This window comes from Hyperolius riggenbachi, chromosome 5, assembly GCF_040937935.1.
Source record: "Hyperolius riggenbachi isolate aHypRig1 chromosome 5, aHypRig1.pri, whole genome shotgun sequence".
Taxonomy (NCBI): Eukaryota; Metazoa; Chordata; class Amphibia; order Anura; family Hyperoliidae; genus Hyperolius; species Hyperolius riggenbachi.
The window spans coordinates 355,961,234-355,976,419 of NC_090650.1; positions in this window are offsets into that span (position 1 = coordinate 355,961,234).

A 15,186-nucleotide genomic window follows, 5' to 3' on the forward strand; every position below is an offset into this window, starting at 1 on the left:
CTCAAAATTTGGATAGTCTTCGGTCTCTGGTAGTGTTTTGTGTATGGAAGGAATATTGTTCATATTGTTACAGATTAACACAGATACCCCACCTTTTTGGGATGCTGCATTACCATCAGGATTTCAGCAAGTAATACAGCAAACTATCAGGCCTTGTTCACATTGTGTTCTGTTCGCGTGTCCGTCCGCGTTGGGCTTTTTTTGAGGTGTCTTCTTTTCCCCGATTCCCGGCTTTTGGGTGGGCGATTCGTTTTTGTGCTTAGCGATTTTCTAAGCGTTTTTTTCCGATCGGTTTTGTAATTCATTCCCTGACGCAAGTAAGGAAGTGAGCTCTTTGACCCGGAAAATAATAAATACAATGTATTTATTCTTAAAAACGCGAACGCAATAGCTGCACAAAGCAATTTTGTGAGCGTTTTGCGTTTCTCCTATACTTTTCATTGAGGCGGAATTGGCTCAAAAATGGTGCACGCACCGCTTTGCTAGCCGCACAGCGCACAACCCGCCCTAATATGAACCTTCTCATACACATTCATTGTCCACGCGGTCGGGGGGCGTTTTTTAAAAACCGCTGCGGGCGAAAAAAAGCCGAAAACGCCTGCAGTGTGAACAAGCCCTCAGACCAGAGATTGATGAAAAAAATCAACAAAAACGTTGCTGAAGTATTAAATAAGAACATTTTTAAGTTGTGACCTAGTCATTATTTTTTTGATTATCGCTAGCAAAATGTAAAGTGAACCTGAACTGAGTTACCGAACCTGAACCGAGTAAAATTATTTAAAATAAATGATGTACCTGCAAATGAGTATTACATGCTAACGTCGCTCAGAAGCTTGCCATTTTCTTCTTTCAACCATTCCTTCCAGTTTTGACAAGATTTTGTCAGACTTTTCTCTCAGGAAGCTGAAAGACTTTAGGCCCTTTTTCACTATATCAGTTGCTGTCAGTTATAACTGAAAGGACGACTGATGAGCAAGGTGATGTCCATGTTTCCCTATGGCTCAAGCGATATTACTGGTTAACGGAGTGCTGGCCTGGAAGCTGTTATGGGTCGTCACCATTTTTAAAATGGAGGATGTAGAATTTAATTGATCACAGTGGACAAACAGGATGCAGGAGAGGAAAAAGATATTGATAAGAACGCTACGTGGGAGGTAAGTGTATATTAATTTTGACATTTTTTTTTTCAGTTCAGGTTTGCTTTAACCACTTCACCCCACAGGCTGTTTTATCCTTACAGCCAAGAGCCATTTTACCTTTCGGCACTTCTCCAATTAATTTGGCCAAAACGTTATCACTGCTTATCACACCTAAATGATCTGTATCTTGTTTTTTTTCATAAATTAGGCTTTTTGTGGGCAATACTTGTTTTTTGTAATTACTTTATGAATTAGGGAAAAACAAGTCATTTTATAGAGGAAAAGCAGGATCATACACAAAAACAACAAAAACAAACACAGAACACTTATATCGCGCTTTTCTCCTGGCGGACTCAAAGCGCCAGAGCTGCAGCCACTAGGACACGCTCTATAGGCAGTAGCAGTGTTAGGGAGACTGGCCCAAGGTCTCCTACTGAATAGGTGCTGGCTTACTGAACAGGCAGAGCCGAGATTCAAACCCAGGTCTCCTGTGTCAGAGGCAGAGCCCTTAACCATTACTCCATTCAGCCACCTAGGCAGGTGCCTGGGGCTTAGTGGATGTCAACGGGCCCAGCTTCCACTTTCCTTGATCTCTCTTCCATCCCAACTTACCAAATGGCCCAGAAGCAGGAACTAGAACTACTACTTGACTAGGGCCCCATTTCATCTAAATCCGTGTCTGCCTCAGATATTAGATATTAGGTAGCTGTGTGCTCCCATGTATGAAAAGTAATTGGTCATGTGCCCTTAGATATTAGAATTAAGAAGCCATGCACCCCCAAATATCAGAAGAAAGTATACAGGTATCCCCAGATATAAAAAACAAACAAACAATAAAATATTGCGCTGTGGCAAAGCAAAGGTTCCGCCAAACTGTAGCCTCCTGGTGCAGATGACTAGGGCTGCTCTCAATGTTGGGAGTGTAACAAGAATCTGAGGGAGACAAATAGCGCTCCATAGTGTATTATCAAGGGGTGTTTTACAAAAATTAAAATCTACTTACAGGATATAAGACACATCAGAGCAATGTACCACACACACGTGTGTTAAATTTTCACTCAGTTATGAAATAAAATGACTGAAAAGTGAGAAAATTGCTTTGGCCTATACAACAAGAAATTGACTATCTACCCTACACTATGCAGTTTTCTGAAAAATTGATCAGAAAAATCCACCACTCTTGATTGACTTGTATACAAAAAAAATAGGAAATACAATCAGATTTCTAGCACAAGTAAAAAAAAAAAAAAACCTTTAGATTCTTCTGCATAATTGTTTTTATCAAATTGGTGTAAAATTGGATCTTTTTATTGTATGGCGTGTGGCCGTCTTTATGATTGATAGCTTTCAGGCTAGGGTGGATGACAACACTGGCTGTGTTTATTTTGTATTGGTAAATTAACCTGGGGAAAGCCAAGTGTGTGTAAGCCCTAAGTGACACTGATTATTACACCTATTGTGTAATGTTTCTTTCATTTATAATCATCATGATTTTTTTTCCCAACCAGCATTTGTTTTTATTTAGGCTAAGCCCCATTCCCCTATTGTTTAGTTGCCAACCCCAGTCACTTTAGGGCAAAAGAAACACAGTATACTGCCTGGTGTAAAATGATCCAACGGCTCAGATGGATGTAATTATTAGTGAGTGTGTCCCCTCCATGTAGGCACATAACGCCATTTCCTATTTAATACATTAATGCCGCTGTAGTGATATACAAGCCCTAAGGTAATTGGGCTAAGGTAAACGGAGCATTTCTCAGAGGAAATGATAGATGGGTTGTGGAAAAATCTAAAACATGTTTACATACACTCAGGGATGGAAAAAATAAAAGGAGAATGTGACCGTCTTCTACTCATATGGACAAATGTACATAAAGATAATGAAAGCTGTAAGGTTATATAGATAGCAAGATATAGTGGTAGCATACATGCAAAAAGACCGCCGGGAAATTTGGGCGCAGGGTGAAGTAAAAAAAACGGCTAACTCTGCTATTGCAAAATTTCTGGCGGGGCAGATTACTATTCCCCCTTCAGACTGCCATAGATAGTGCGGGTAACATACAATTCACACAAAATCCTGTCAAAAAATAAATCAAATGTTAGGTAGCCAGAGCCCCCTCTACCTTCCTGTAGGGAAGATCCTCTTTTGGCTTCCTAAAGGAGGTCTCCCTGGCTACCTAGAGCACCCCTCAACTCCCTTGTAGGGGGACAGTGAAACCTCCTTTAGGTAGCCAGAGAGACCCATCCATAGGACGCCAGGGGTGCATGCAGAGCAAAGCAGGAGTGTTACAATAACTCACATGTTTGCAACCACATGCGCCACAAATTAAAGTGGAATATAACCCAGAATTTCTTCTTTGCTTACAGCAATTATTATTTACAGCATATAATATACTAACACAATGTTTTTTTTTTTTTTGTAAAACAGCATTCAAAGGGTTAAATCACAGGGTTGACGCTTTCTTCTGCAGGGAGAACCCGCATCCCAACTGCTTATAATCTTATCTTGTGTACACATTCTTTACTTGATACATTTATGTAAACATTCCTTGGCTGTGCAGGACTTCAGCTGATGAGTCCTGGGGTGAAACACAGGTCAGAAATCACTGGTGGCTGCATTCACAACAGAATTACAACAGTTATGAATAAAATGCACCAGCAGCTTTCAAAGTAAATTAACTGAACTTTGGGAAGTTATAATATCTAAATGAATATTAATACTTGTGCACAAAAGCAAATATGATAATTGTATGGGTTATAAAAAGTAGAAAAACACATTTTTGTTGAAAATTTTGTCAGAGTTTTAAACCGCTTTAACTTCCTGGTCCTGGATCCCGTCTGATGGTAACAGTACCCCCTACATTACAGGGGTTGCTGTTACCATTAGACGGGACCCAGAACTAGGAAGTAAATATGCTCCACGCGTGGATGCAAGAGGTTGTTATTGTAACACTCCCCCAGCATGCGTTCCTCTGCAGCTATGCCCTGGGCAATGCCCCACCTCACCTCTAGAAACAAGCTTTTCTCTGCCCCTGACTCGCCTGCAGGAAAAAGCTGCAGATTTGGCCCTTGTGGAAACAGGCTGAATGGCCTAGTTCACACTGCAGCACTTTGGGTGGTGCACACCAAAAACAGCTAGCGGATCCGCAAACGCTAGCGGTTTTTGAAGCTGTTTTTCAAAGCGATTCTAGGCATGTTTAGATAGATTTTCTAAACATGCCTAGCGTTTTTTGGAGTGTTTTTTGTGTACCAGATTTTATATTTTGTTACAATAAAAGCTGTAACTGAACAGCTTTTGTAACAAAACCGGCGCTTGTTAAACCACTCTGATCTACCATTTTTCAGAGCAGTTTTCCACTTTCCTATACATTACATTGAGGCAGAAACGCCTTATAAATCTCAAAAATGCTGCAAGACCCGAGTTTGCGTTTGGGGGAAAAAACGAGCCGCTCTGGTGTGCACCAGCCCATTGACTAACATTAGCCAAGCGGTTTCCCCCCGAAAGTGTTTTAAAAAACGCTCAGAACCGCTCTTGGTGTGCACCAGCCCTTTGAGTGATTTTCAGCACTTTGCTGGTGAAGCAAAGCAGCCAGACACTGTAATTCAATGGAGGTGTTCTCTCTGCAGAAATTCGATTTTGCACAAAGCTCTGCATGCAGCATTTTTTAAATGACTGTGTCAAAAGTATAGGAACATAAAATCACTATAAAAATTGCTTTGTGAAAATGTGAGGAAATTGCAGTCGCTTAGTGATTGCGTTTTGTAGTATGTACTAGTCCTTACAGCATTACACAGGGAACACCAGTGGCTGGAGGACTGGATAACTGTTGGCTGTGCTATCTAGCCAACAAAACCCTATCGCTCGTATAAAATAAGGATTTGGTTCCTCAAGACTTTGTTCAGATTCTGTGACTTTATATAGCACCATAATGGCAACAAGCAAGATGACAAGTGGTGGCCAAGTGGGGGTTAAAGACTGAAACAAAGCACAGCCTTCCCTCAGCCTTCAACTTGTCCTTCCCTTGGCAGTGGTACCTCTGTGAGGCGTCACTACTCATTGGCGCTATTGTTTTCTGCTTAGCTGACATCACTGCGCGTATAGATACAAAACAGAACAGAGCCTATCAATGAATTCCTGTAAACATGCATAATTCTTATTTCTGTAATGGATCACGCATGTGACAATCTGCTCCTAAAAAAAAGGAAAAAATATGGGTTTAGTCTTGAACCCTTCTTGTTATGCTCTGTTTATTTGCACTCTACGGAGCATACAGTAGGATAATATATGATATTGTTACGTAGCACTTCATTGTCTGTTCTCTCCAAACAACAATATCCCAGAGTGAGATTTTAGAAGGCGTTACTTTATAAAAGACAAGTCTTCCGGGAGTGGAAACCTCTTGGCATGTTATAAATCATACTTTGTAATGAATTCAGCATTTATAGAATGTACTTGCTAACAACTTTTCATCCAGCATACAAAATGTAACTCAAAGCTTATGCAGGCAGACCTAATATTGTTGTTCATCAATCCAATAGATGAGGCTGCGATAGCACGGAAAAATACTGCATGCCTACAAGTATTATTTTAATTTAAAAAAAAGACTATCCAAGGTTGAAGAAGTGCCAGTAGTCCCAAGAAGCATAGTCACCATCTTCCTCCAGTGGTCATAGAATGCGATTATCACACATTAAATGGCTAGATGTGCTTGATGACCATTTACTTTGACATCCATACAAACTTCTGGAGTGGACGGAGCACCTTCTGTTAGACCTGGAATCCACTACAAATCTCAAATCGCTAGAGTTTTTAACCTCTTGACGACCAGCTAACGCGTAAACTGGTTGTCTGCGGGTTTCCATGGAAACGTTCCATGTCAGTTCACGGAGGGCGTCTCCGTGAACTGCCTGCGAGCCTCCAATCGCGGCTCGCAGGCGAAATGTAAACACGCGGGGAAGAAATCCCCGGTGTCTACACTGCACAGCGCTGCAGCTGCAGCAGCGCCGTAAAGGAGATCGGCGATCCCCGGCCTCTGATAGGCCGGGGATCACCGCCGTCTGATAGGCTGAAGCCTATCAGAGGCGGTACAGGACGTATCGCCGTCCTGTACCGCCCACAGAGCCAGGGAGAGGGAGGGAAGGAGAGGGAGGGGGGAATAGCGCTGCGGAGGGGGCTTTGAGGAGCCCCCCCCCCGCAAGGCACAGCAGAGCGGCGGCGATCAGACCCCCCCAGCAGGACATCCTAGTGGGGTAAAAAGGGGGGAAGTCTGATCGCCCTGCCTGCAATACGATCTGTGCTGGGGGCTGAAGAGACCACCCAGCACAGATCAATGGGAAACCACTTGGTCGGCAAGTGGTTAATGAGCATTCTGTAAGCGATTTCATGAGCGTTTTCTGGTGATTTTGGTAGCGATTTAAAAAAGTGTACACTTTTTGCCAGCGATTGTGTAGCGATTTGATTTAATTCTGATAGGTCCTTTCAATTAATTTTCATTTTTTTTTTCAATGTGCAGTAATCTAAAAACGCTAGCAAATCGCTCTGTGTAGGTTTTGAAAAGTGATTACGCCAGCGTTTATATACTTTACATTGCAGAAACGCTAAAAATGCTACATGTCCTGCGTTTGCGATTTTGGTAATCACAATTGCTCCAGTGGAATTTGGCCAATCCATTAACATTAGCTGAGCATTTAGTGAAATCACTAGCGTTTTGAAAACGTCACTAAACGCTCAAAAAAAAAAAAAATACTCTAGGGGGTTCCAGCCCTCACAAATTCACTTTTTCTCCAAGGTGATATTTTTACCTCTTATCAATAAAATGCCTTTTAAGCCCAAATCACGCAAGACAATACACAAAATAATTTTGACAGTACTTTTTCAAATACTTTTTGGTACTTTTTCAATTGCAGAGTGCTGAAAAGTTATTTTTAACAGAAGATGAAAAATTATCTCTTAGGAGAAAAAACTTAGGAGAAAAAGTGAATCGGATCAAGCCCAAGGGCCTATATGCAATTCAATTTTGCTCCATGGAGATCATTTTTCAACATCTGTTTAACCTCCTTAGCGGTAACCCCGTGTGTGACACGGGGTAAGCCGCCGGAGGGTGCAGCTCAGGCCCTGCTGGGCCGATTTAAATAATTTTTTTTTTGCTGGACGTAGCTAGCACTTTGCTAGCTGTGCCAGCACCCCGATCGCCGCCACCGCGCGCGGCCCACCCCCCCCAGACCCCGTGCGCTGCCTGGCCAATCAGTGCCAGGCAGCGCCGAGGGTTGGATCCGGAGTCCCAATGACGTCCCAACGTCGCTGACGTCATCCCGCCCCGTCGCCATGGCGACGGGGGAAGCCCTCCAGAAAATCCCGTTCTTTGAACGGGATTTCCTGATCGGAGATCGCCCTGGGCTCGCTACATGATTTAAAAAAATAAAAAAAAAAAAAAAAAACTGCTGCGCTGCCCCCTGGCGGTATTTTTCATACCGCCAAGGGGGTTAAAATAACTTTTTAGCACTTTGCTATTGAAAAAGTACCAAAAAGTAGATGAAAAAGTACTGGTACTTTTTAAATTGCAGAGTGCTGAAAAGTGATATTAAACAGAGATTAAAAATTATCTCCTAGGAGAAAACTTAGGAGAAAAGGGGAATTAGATTGGGCCCAAGAGAGCTCCATTTCATAATGTGCTACTTCTGTATATAGCGCAGTAATTTTCCCGTTTCCACTATGGCAAATTCGCGTATGCAATGGCTATCATTCATAAAAGTGAGTTCGGTAACAAAAATCTGTGCGGGAAAATACAGCTTTCGGTATTTTTGACTTCTGGGTGCTCATTCATAAAAATGTTGCCAGTTGCGATAGCAGTGCAGTGATTTCTCAAACTAGGCTGTCGGTAGGCTGGCGTAACAGGAGAAGCTGCCCGAGTCCCTCCGTGCGCTGCTCTCACTGCTGCTGCTTGGGAGGTCTGTCTCCATTAACTTAAATGTATTCCGCATGCTTATCGCTACTTCCAAGGGAGCGGTATTCCCCATCCGCATTCCGCTTGCTCTAATCTTTATGAATTGACATTTTGTTACATTTGTTAAGATAATCACCGCACAAGGCGGTAATTTATCGCTCTGCTCGGGAATGTCAGCTTTTTGTGCAGAAACAGCCTTTATGAACACACATTTTGCTATGTGCTCGGTAAAGTCAGCTGTTTTCAGCATTTCCGCATGCGGGAATGCTTTATGAATGATAGTCATAGTATTTTAATGGGCCTGTTTCTATTACAGTCAAATTCACTTCCCCCATAGGCAAAAAAACAAGGTCAACATTTTCGTGTACACGTTTTCATGTGCGGATGTTAATAGTAATAAAAGACGGGGAAAAAAAATGCATGAAAAAACGTCTGCATACGCATGCAAATTTGCAAGCATTTTTTAATATGCGAATTTGCCTAAAGGTGGCCACACACGATACAATAAAATGATCCGATTTTACAGTAATTCGATAAAAACGATCGTATCTCTCGAAAAAAATCGAAAGCTTTTTTTTTTTTTAATTCGACTGAAAAATCTGATCGGATTTCCCATTTTTTTCGATTTGAATCGATCCGGAATGCCAGATATTTCTCTTCAATCTCTACTAAAGATTGTATGGTGTGTGTGTGTTGGATTGTTAATTTATTAATATACACACCCTAGCAATTTTCTGAGTTTCCAATCATTTTTATCATACTTGAGGAAAAAATTGAACATAGGTGTGTGGTACAATGGTCATATTTATTAAAATGTTACAATCAGTCAGAAACATTGATTGCAATTCTTAAATTGAATAGATATTTAAAAATTGTATGGTGTGTGGCCACCTTAAAGAAAACCTGAACTGAAAATTAAGTCAAAATAAACATACACAAGTCATACTTACCTCCTGTGTAGTCGACTCCTCAATCTCTTTTTCCTCTCCTGCGTCCTGTTTGTCCACTGTGATCAATGGAATTCTCTGTCCTCCATTTTGAAAATGACCATAACAGCTTTCTGGTCAGCACACTGTTAAACTGTAACATCGCCTACTTAAGCCATAGGGAAACATGGACACATCAGTTCTCCTCTCAGCTGTAACTGACAGCAACTGATATATTTCAGTTCTGACAAAATGTTGTCAGAACTGGAAGGGATCATTGTCAGAAGAAAATTGGTGAGCTTCTAAGAGGAACTGATAGCAAGGTAACTATGTAATGTTCATTTGAATTTACCTCATGTGTTTATTTTAAATAATTTTACTCAGTACAGGTTCCCTTTAAGTATAGTGGAAATGGGCCCTTAGAATCCTCCAAACAGATCGCCAACTGTCCTACAGTGGGGCCTACAGTATAAGCACTGGTCTAAAGCCATATTTTGGGCTGCGGGACAGGAGGCCAATTAACCTAAAAGTAAGGCCCGGTGCACACCGAGCGGATTTAGATGCAATCCGCCGGCCGCATCTGCCTGTAAATCCGCATGGCTAATGTATTTCAATGGGATGGTGCACACCGGCGGTTTGAGGTTTTTTCCAAACCGCAAACGTGCCTCCTGCTGTACGTTTGCGGTTTGCTAAAAACCTCAAACCGCTGGTGTGCACCAGCCCATTAAAATACAATAGCCAAGCGGATTTACAAGCGGATGCGGCCGGCGGATCGCATCCAAATCCGCTCGGTGTGCACTGGGCCAAATCTCTGCAATCTGCACCAAAAACCGCTAGCGTTTTGTGGATCTGCTAGCAGTTTTGGTGTGCACTGGGCCTTAGTTTGTGGCAGTAGGGAGGAAACTAAAGCTCTAGCAGGAAAGCATTTAAAAAGGTTTTTTGCAAGTTGCCATTTTGACCATGCAAGGTCATTCAGTGAAAACTGCACACTCCTGCGGATTCCCCAAGTAAGTGGTGCCAATTAGTATTTTTATTTTATGCTTAAAGGACAACTGAAGTTCTAATGCTACGTACACACATGCGACAACGATCGTTCGTTGAGAACGACGAACGAACGTTTAATTGATGAAAGAACGACCTAAGTAAAGTTAGTTTTAAAATGTGTGTAACGATCTGATCGTTAGAACGAACGTTACATCACGTAAAGCAACTATTGCGCTTGCGCATAAAAATGAAGTTTCACGGAGAAATAGCGAAATGCGCATGTCAAGCCTAGTACGAACGATCGTTTCCAACGATGTACTACTTTTGCAAACGATCGTCGTTGGAAAAAATCCGCCGAGACAGAACTTTCTTTTGTAGCGATTTGGCTCGTTTGTCGTTTGCCTTAATAGTCAGTGGTTCGTTTTTTGTAACGATCGTCGTTGGTAAAGATCGGGGAACGATCGTTACAAACGACTATAGTCGCATGTGTGTACGCACCTTAAGAAGATGGAGAATGCCATATTTATTTCCTTTTGAACAATACCAGCTGCCTGGCAGTCCAGCTGATCTATTTGGCTGCAGTAGTGTCACCAGAAACAAGAATGCAGCTAATCTTGTCAGATCTGCCAATAATGTCAGGAACACCTGATGTGCTGCATGCTTGTTCAAGGCTTATGACTAAAGGCTCATACACACATCAGACTATAGTCTTTGGAAAATGAAAGATCACAGACCAATCTTACCACCCTTCATGTAGTATGAGAGCCATGCCTACACAGTCTAGTCTATGGAGCTGAACTCCCCATCAGACAGAAATCTTTGCAAGATGCTGCACACAAACATGCTGCACACACATTCAAAAGATCTGTAGCTGCAAAAGATCTGTTCCTGCCAAAAATCCATTCCTGCAAATTGCAATGATAGTCTATGAGATCTGCAGATCATCATACACACATGATTTAACTGACATTCATCTGCATGTAGTATGAGAGCCATACTCTACAGTCTTTTCTATGGAGTTGAACTCCACATCAGAAAAAAATCTTTGCAAGATGCTGGACACACAGATGCTGTACGGACACAAAAGATCTGTAGCTGCAAAAGATCTGTTCCTGCCAAAAATCCATTCCTGCAAATTGCAATGATAGTCTATGAGATCTGCAGATCATCATACACACATGATTTAACTGACATTCATCTGCAGATCAAGCAATCATCCGCAGATCTGAAAATCCATCCTGGTGGATCTGATCTGCAGATGAATGTCAGTTAAATCATGTGTGTATGATGATCTGCAGATCTCATAGACTATCATTGCAATTTGCAGGAATGGATTTTTGGCAGGAACAGATCTTTTGCAGCTACAGATCTTTTGAGTGTGTGCAGCATGTTTGTGTGCAGCATCTTGCAAAGATTTCTGTCTGATGGGGAGTTCAGCTCCATAGACTAGACTGTGTAGGCATGGCTCTCATACTACATGAAGGGTGGTAAGATTGGTCTGTGATCTTTCATTTTCCAAAGACTATAGTCTGATGTGTGTATGAGCCTTTAGTATCAGAGACAGAGGATCAGCAAGACAGAACAGGAATTGGTATTGTTTAAGGATTAATAAATATAGCAGCATCCATAGCCCATAGCTTCTGTTGTCCTTTAACCACTTGCCGACCGCACGCTTATACCGTGCGTCGGCAAAGTGGCAGCTGCAGGACCAGCGACGCAGTACTGCGTCGCCAGCTGCAGGCTGAATAATCAGGAAGCAGCCGCTCGCGCGAGCGGCTGCTTCCTGTCAAATCACGGCGGGGGGCTCCGTGAATAGCCTGCGGGCCGCCGATGGCGGCTCGCAGGCTAAATGTAAACACAAGCGGAAATAATCCGCTTTGTTTACATTGTACGGCGCAGCAGCGCCGTAAGGCAGATCGGCGATCCCCGGCCAATCAGCGGCCGGGGATCGCCGCCATGTGACAGGGGACGTCCTGTCACTGGCTGCACAGGACGGATAGCGTCCTGTGCAGCCCGGATCACCGGGGAGGGGACAGGTAGGAGAGGGAGGGGGGAATTTCGCCGCGGAGGGGGGCTTTGAGGTGCCCCCCCCGCAACATGCTGGCAGGCAGGAGCGATCAGACCCCCCCTGCACATCATCCCCATAGGGGGGAAAAAAGGGGGGCGATCTGATCGCTCTGCCTGCACCCTGATCTGTGCTGGGGGCTGCAGAGCCCACCCAGCACAGATCACAACAAACAGCGCTGGTCCTTAAGGGGGGGTAAAGGGTGGGTCCTCAAGTGGTTAATGAAACATCTTCGAGTCCAGCAAACCTCTAATTGGGCTCCCAAAAGATGTTAAAGCATTGGCTTTACAAGAAGGCATGGTCAGTCAGTAAAATTATCAATAGTATATGAAGCTGAAGAAAGGTAAGCTATTAAACTTAAAACTGAACAACACACAGGCAGCACTACTTTGCAGTGTTGACAGCAAGACACAGGCAGCTGCCTGAAGAAATTAGATCACTGTACACAAAGTTGTCTTCTACTGGCTTGCAGAAGTCCAGCTACCATTCACGGTAACCGAGATGTGTGTCTTAAAGAGGATCTGTAACATAAAAAGATCCCCTGGGGGGTACTCACCTCGGGTGGGGGAAGCCTCCGGATCCTAATGAGGCTTCCCACGCCGTCCTCCATCCGTCAGGGGTCTCGCTGCAGCCCTCCGTGGAGTCCGGGCAGCGGTGACGTCATTATTTACCTTCCTGGCTCCTGCGCAGGCGCTCTGACGGCTGTCGGCTCCGAACTACACGGAAATACCCGATCGCCGTCGGGTCTGCTCTACTGCGCAGGCGCAACTTTCCGGCGCCTGCGCAGTAGAGCGGACCCGAATGAGATCGGGTATTTCCGTGTAGTTCGGAGAGGAAAGCCGCCACAGCGCCCCCGCTGGAGCCAGCAAAGGTAAATATTGAAATGACAGTCGGCACAGTCGCCGGCTGTTCGGAGGGCTGCGGCGAGACCCCCGTGGGACAGAGGACGGCGTGGGAAGCCTCATTAGGATCCGGAGGCTTCCCCCACCCGAGGTGAGTACCCCCCAGGGGATCTTTTTAATGTTACAGAGTCTCTTTAACAATAGTAAATGGAAGCGGGACTGCTGTAAACCTAAGAGCCAGTTTACACCATCTCTGTCCCAGCACTGTTATGCAATGCACAGCAAATAGTGCAGAATGGATCCATAAAATGCCATTTTAAATAGGGACACTCACAGCGCTCAAAGCACTGCTGCATGCATTTTTAGTGTACAGAGTAGTGTTGTCCGGATCATGAACGATTCGGATCTTTGATCCGAATCTATTTTATGAGTCGATCATCCGAATCATCAAAATGAACGATTCGGATCGCAAAAGGGGCGGGGCCAGGAGCGACACGCCCCCTCTCAGCGGGCAGCGGGGTCCTGGAAGCAGGGATCGCTCTGTTGGATGGGAGCCAGGCTTGCAGGGAGACAGGTAGATGAGAGAGAGGGGACATGGGTGCCACTGCCAGATAGGTGTAGAGCACACATACTGGCTGCAATGTGCTGCCCATTATAGGCTGTCTGTTCCGTAGTGCTGCACAGTGATCACGTTGGAAGCTTTTGGCTCAGCTCAGCACAGCTCAGTAACTTTGCAGGCACTGTGATTGCAGCGCAGTATATGATCCTCCTGCACTCGCTCTATACAGCTGCACTTATCTTCTGGGAATGCTTTCCTTCACTGTGCGATGTTTGCAGTCAAAGTGTACAGATGAGCATATAGGTGAAATACATGTAAAGCATATGATTGTGTGCAGCATGTGGGTATTGTGTGCAAGCATTTCTGCTCTCTGCTCGTCCCTCCTCCCTTCTCTGTCCACTCCCTGCCCTCTGTCCCTCTTCTCCCCTTCTCTGTGTGTCCACCCCCCTCCCCTTCTCCTGTCCACAGACCTGTCCTGCTAGTCATTTCACCCCGAATATGCTTCGGTAGTAAAATGATCCGAGATTCGGATCAAAGATCCGGATCTTTTCAATGATCCGATTCGAATCATCCGGATCATTGAAAAGATCCGAACTTCCCATCTCTAGTACAGAGGATGTGATGTGTGTTGCATTAAAAATGTTATGCAACACACAGGCGTAGTATATACTAGGACCTTATGCTACAGAAACAAACTAGATTTTCGTCTTCTCAAACAGATTGTGATCATCCTCTCTGGCAACAATCTCGCAGAAGTAGTTATCCCCCCAAAAGTCACCAGCAGTCTCCTCCTTCAGCATTCTGCAGACTTGGATAATACATGTACTGAATGTGCTATCAAGTCACTCAAATACATGTGACTGTATAGGAAAACGAAACAAACCTTTTCTTTCAATGTAGTCTATTAATTTTAGTCCCGACTCAACTAGTGATAAGGGCATGAGGTTCCTTAGGCTAGGTCCACACTTGTCCGTTCAGGATGGGATCCGTTTTTATAAACTTTTTCTTTCCCCCGTTTTTTCCTAAAATGCTTTTTTGCAGCATACGTTTCCAGTCAGTGGAAACGTATGCCCAGCCGTGGGGGGAGAGGGGGTTGCCATGCTGGAGGGGATAGCAGCCTGGACTAGGACTGGGGTCAGTGGTTGGCGGGGAGAGGGGTCGTGCCCCCCTTCCCTCACCTGGGTCCACGCTCCCCCTTCAGCTACTTGCGCAAAACGTGTTAAAAAGTATGCAGCGAGCGGGGAGCTTGCCTCCTTCCTCCACTCACCACTTGACTTACTGCAATGCCGCCCTCTATACTTCAGAGGACGGCATTGCAGGAAGTGATGCGGCGAGCGGAGGAAGTGGAGAAGGTGAGCTCCCCTCATACTTTACATTTTAACAAATTTTGTGCAAGTAGCTGGAGGGTGAGCGGGGGACCCAGGTGAGGGAAGGGGGGGGGGGATGACCCCCCCTCCCCACCAACTGCTGTCACCCCCGTCCTGGCTGCTACTCCCTCCACCATCGCAGCCCCTTCCTCCACCCACAAGCTGCGTGCACTACCCCTCTGTGTATCAGTTTTTTTCTTGTTTGTTTTTTTTTAAAGTGAAGAAGGATGCTATTTTTAATGATGGCATCAGTGGCTCAGTTTTTGATCCGGGCCAAAAAAAACTGAGCCACAGATACGTTTTTAAAACAAGTGTGAACCTAGTCTTAGTCCCCCTTATGCACTTAGTTCCTCAACATCA